The sequence below is a fragment of the Meleagris gallopavo genome, chromosome 12, assembly GCF_000146605.3.
Source record: "Meleagris gallopavo isolate NT-WF06-2002-E0010 breed Aviagen turkey brand Nicholas breeding stock chromosome 12, Turkey_5.1, whole genome shotgun sequence".
Lineage (NCBI taxonomy): Eukaryota > Metazoa > Chordata > Aves > Galliformes > Phasianidae > Meleagris > Meleagris gallopavo.
In genome coordinates this window covers 3,073,786-3,079,256 of record NC_015022.2, presented here as the reverse complement: position 1 = coordinate 3,079,256, position 5,471 = coordinate 3,073,786, and positions in this window count along the sequence as shown.

The window sequence follows — 5,471 nt, the reverse complement described above, 5'->3', positions numbered from 1 at the left end:
TCTTTTTTCCCCCAGTGGGAAAGTAAGAACTGATCTGAACTTGAAGTGTTGAAAACATACACAATGGATAGCTAGCGAAAACTCTAAATAAGATGGCCTCAGACCAAGTATTAGCAATAGCTGCTGCATGTCTATCTTAATTAAACCTCATCTGATTTAAACTTCCATTTTTGCTCTAAGGTGGTATTGTAGTATTGGATGCTTGATGGTTTTTGCTGGGGAAAAAAAAAAGCGTCTTTCTATAAAGTACCCTAAGAATAGAAAAACAAACGTCTGATTGTCAGAATAGTTTGGAAGAATCAGGAATCTTGATCAGTTATTGCTGCAGCTGTACTTTGGCTTGCTTTTCTACTTAATTTTTTTTCCTAGGTAACTTTAATAGTTCTACGTTCCAATGGCAGAATAAGATCACTGTTCACAGCAAGCTCCCACTAAGATACCTACCCTCAATATGAGCATCTCTCACATGTTGAAAAGCATTTCTCTGAGAATTTTGTCCGCTTAGGCAGCAGTTTTATACTTGAATTACAGAAAACACTGTGAGTAGAAAGAGATTCTGCCTTAGGTGAAGTTCAGTTTTGCCTTAAAGAAATTTAAAACTACTTATAAATGATGTTATTCATTTATTTTATTACAGCAAGGTAGATCTTTTCAATATTAGATAATTGTTGTAACAGTGGCTTACACTCTTCATAAAATTAAGCCTTTTTGAGAGTACTGTAGTGCTGAGAGTTCATTCCGTTATTCCTCAGGCTTAATTCTCATCTGTCACTCAAGTTGGTACACTCATTATGGTCTTTTTGTTCTGTTGCCCTTGCAGAGTTCAGATTCAGCTTTTTTCAAAAATGTCCTTCCTTCAGTTTGCTGGAACTATATATCTTGAATTAAATGTTATTTCAAAGTCTGTTTAAGAAAAAAATCTTTCCAAGGAATTCTGAAGAATGCTATGGTAGCTCTCCACAGAGAAGAAGTATGGTTAGTGTTCAAAATCAGAACTGGAGAGTATTAAGTACTGTAAAGATGGCGAATTTGAAGTTTAAGAGATGGATTTCTATAAGATGCCCATACTTAATTTTTCTAATTGTATTAACTGTAGGAATAAAATTACTAGCAGTTGTATATGTTGGAAGGCTTTGAGTGAGAAAACTAACAAGGAAAAGAAGATAATTCACTGGGAGCTGTATGTAGAGAAAATATACTCTGCAGGCTGAGGAAAAAATATATGGGGAATTGAGCAAATATACTGAGGGAGTTGGCAATCCTGTCACAACAGCCAGCAGACTATATATGAATCTGTTAATAGAAGTAGGGAACAGAAGAAACTTCCTGTGGCAAGGCAAATTGCAGTTTAGAACAAATGATATTGAGTTGATATGATGTGTTGATGTATATATTTTTATGTATTTTTTGTTACATTTTGAATATATTTTTATTTGTCTGAACTCAAAGTTATAAGTAGATTCAAAAACAGTTTCAAACAGTGCAATCATCTTGTTGGAAGCATTTCTTTCTCTCTTGGATTTCAAGATTCAAGGTCAGAAAAGCTCTGTAGGTAGAGAGATGACAGGCAACTCCTTTGTTCAGTGGTGCAACAATTGCTAAAAGGCAAGGAAAACATCACTTAACTACAGACACTATAGATATGGATTAAGTATGAGTTAAAACCTTCCACTTTCTGTGGTGTCAGATTCTGTTCAAAGGGGACTGAAATATGATCAGACTACAAATAATTTGCAATAGATACGTGTATTATCTTTTTTTCAATGATTTATGCTAAAGATTATCTATGACCGTACAGCCTTCTCTATTACTCCTTATTTGTTGCAAATCACATTGGATGGAAGGTAAACATAAAGAGCATTAGATTCCTAGGATGAATCTTAGGGGATTTTTTTTTTCCCCACTGATGTTATGAATCATGGTTAGACTAGTGCCCTGCTATATTCTATCGTGTTTCTGGAAAACTGTATCTAGGTTCTGTTGCTGAATTTTTTTATATAGAAAATTTTTCAGAAGTGAAACAGACAATTGTTCTTAATTTCACTCTGTATTGACTGAGGAAGTTAGAGAAGATGCTTACTGAATAAATAATGTGTATTAATGATGCAGTTATGCTGTGAAGCAGAGGCTTGTTCTTATAACATTCTTGCATTGCACAATTCACACTATTGAAGACTACGTACAGCAAGAAAAATAAAAAGCTGTGTTTTCAATGATTGTGGATGCAGATTTCATAAAGAAATATGCACGATTAAACTATATATTGAGAAGAGCAAAGTTGTATGAATGTAGAGGAATTTGAACAGATGAACTGGAGTTATAGATGTGACTGCAAATAAAATACACATGCAAGAAATGGGGAAAATAAATACTAGAGCTCTTCCATTGTTTTACTGTAAATAATGCTCTGACTTACTAATGTCCACTTGCCTGAAACTTGTGAAAGAGAACATTAAGACACCTCATTGTTACTTGTGCTAGGTGATGCTTTGTGACAGTCAAGATGGACTAGAAGCTGGTACTTCATTGGACAGTAGTAGAAAGATGTCTTACTAGCATCCTATTCACACTTACATATGTTTTTTCGTTTTGTATGTCTTTCCTGATTGCTTCTCGTCTTGTCCATCACTTCCTATCCTAATTGCATGTCCTTTTATTCTGATAAACGTCTTACGTTTGGGAGAAGATGAATATAACTGTTGTAGCACTGAAGAGATAATGCATCTTGAGAGGATTTCTCAGTTAGCAAAAATGCCCTGCATTCGTCAGGAAAGCTTGCAGGCAATTTGTAAGATGCTGATTTACTGTCTGACATACTTTGGGGGAAAACAATACAGAATGTCTTCAAAGCTATTATCTTATAGCTGTGTAGGGGGAACGTATCGGTACTTACTGACACTGTACTAAGTGCCCTAAGACTGAAATTTTAATAAGTAACCTATCTGAATGGCAGCTTTCAAGTGTTCAGTATCAATCCAAGTTTGGGTATAAACCATCTTGCCTTCTGTGGTGGTTTCTGATGGATTTCTAACTACTGAAGATTCAAAAAGAAAATCTTTCAGCCCTTTGCTGTCAGAGTAGAATAGAATACCTCTATCATTACTGTGGACTTGTGCCCTGGAGAGTGTTTAGTTTGTCACAACATGTAAATGGTGGCATAAATGAAGTTATGTCACAGAAGACCTAACAATAGGTCTTAACTGGCTTTAAGCCTCTGCTTATTTTCATGTTAGGAAAAATAGGGAGGTGGGGACACTGAAAGCACTTATGTAAAGGTTGGAAAACTGCTATCAGTTCCAGCTCAGTCCTTCCAAAATGCCATTTCCTAATAAACAAAGTCCATGGATTATACCTCTGCTTCCTCCCTCAATGTATCTATTTTTTTCAAATTATGATCATAAATATTAATGGTAACTTCAGATGAATCCTATTCTGGCTGTTCTGAAACTAATTTTCACCTTACCCTCTTAGAATATTTCTGTCCTCCATTTTGGTTAATGTCAAAAACATTTATTTGAAAATGCTCAGAGCAATAGATTCAGGGCTGGTGACTGTAGGAATGTAACAAGATGCCTCAAAGAGGGTTTGGAAAGTTTCTAAGATCTTAATCAAAAAACAGCAGTAAAACATACACTAGCACTAACTTCACTGTATCAAGTCAGTGACTTTGTCACTTGCAGCAGTTTGAGTTATCTCCCTTCCCCAGTAACCATTTTCAACTCCTCAGACTAGCTTATTGGAAAATAGTTGTTAAAATTAGCTGTGACTTCCTAAATCAATTTTAATTTAACTGGTAAAAATCTGTAAATATATTGCTTAATGGTGAACATTTGTTAAGGGTGAAATGCTAAGGAGAAGGAAGAAATTATCTTGCAACAAATGGTTAATTACCTCCAGGAAGAGGAGGGGTAACAAGGCTGCAGCTATTTACAGGGTATCTTTAGCAGCTGTGCTGATAATGCTTTAACTCAGGTGTTTCTTAGAACCAAGCAAGAACAAATATCTTCAGAAAAATGGAAAGATCACCATAGGGGTGAGTTGCTCCTATGAAAATCTCTGGAAGAAGTAGAGAAAATATGTGGACTTAAGAAAAAAAAAAATATATATATATAAAATAAAAGTGAGTTTTACTATAGGAATGAACATGTACCTGGGAACTTTGCTCCAGAGGTGAGTCAAAACATGGAGGCCTTGATATAAGCCTTAACTTCTTAATGATTTAAAAAAAAAAAAAGTGAGACAAAAATCTCTTAAGCAATTATTTAAGTTATGCATATTTGTAAGTGACCTTCTTGTTTATGTTCTCATGTTACTAAATGTTTGGCTTGGAATGGTTAGTAGGTAGATGTTATTGCTGTACTAAGTGTTCAATTAGGCACATAAACAAAATGATTTTGAAATCAGAAAATATTATTGCATCGGTACAGAAAATGTTGCTTTCAAAACACAGTATGGAAAATTGAAATCTAGCAACTCGTCCCAAAGTAACTCATGCTTTGAAGTTGTACATTTAATACAAGGAAAGCTATCAAGAACCTAGGTCTGTAACTGTAAATTCTTAAAAGTGAATAACGATTCTAATATAAGCATCGTGTGGACAGATAATTAAAGATAATAGTAAAGCTTCTATAATTTGTTGATGGAGATATTAAGAAAGAAAATACGAACAAAAAAAATAGTATAGTCAAATTTAAAATGAAAATTTATCATAGGAATAAGTGGCTGACCTACGAGCAAGTTGTTTATCTGCTGTAATATTTGGAAATAAAATTATGAAGTGCATCTTGGGAATCTGAAAATAGAAACATGTGAAGGGATATAGATTTAGTGCTACAGGAAAGATCTTAGAGCAAAGTTTGCCTTCTGTTTGTTGTCACTAAGACATAAGAGTAGGAAGAGATACAAATATGTGCATATGTATGACGTAAATAATGCTAAATCTTATGAATCTGTGACATTTAATTTGAAAATCTTTCTGTGATCTAGCTAGCTATGGAATGCCTAGCTCTCTTCTTAATTCTCCTTTAAATATTTTATATTGTCATTTATTTCTTTTCAACATGTTGCAGCTAAGATGTATGAGTGTGACCTACAGTTCTTCCCAGCATTTTACTAAACTTTGACTCATGACACAGCTTTTTAATGTTAGTGATTCTTTTAATCTGTACAGATTAGGTCAATGGAAAAGCATTAAAATGAAATTATTGCTTTATAGCATGATAATTCTTAATTCTTCAATACCATTTTTTGTGGTTCCAAATTCCATGTATGCTTTTCTATAAGAGTAGTGTTCTCTTCTACTTAGTAGGAGAATTATGTGAAAACTCTGATGCAAAGCACTTTGTTATCAGCTGGAAACAATTTCATTGTAGCCAGCTTCAGATAAATTCTGGACAGGTGCCTTAACAAAGACAAGGTGATTGAAGCCCAGGTGTATGCAATAATACAACTGCATGGCAGTTGGTAGTGTG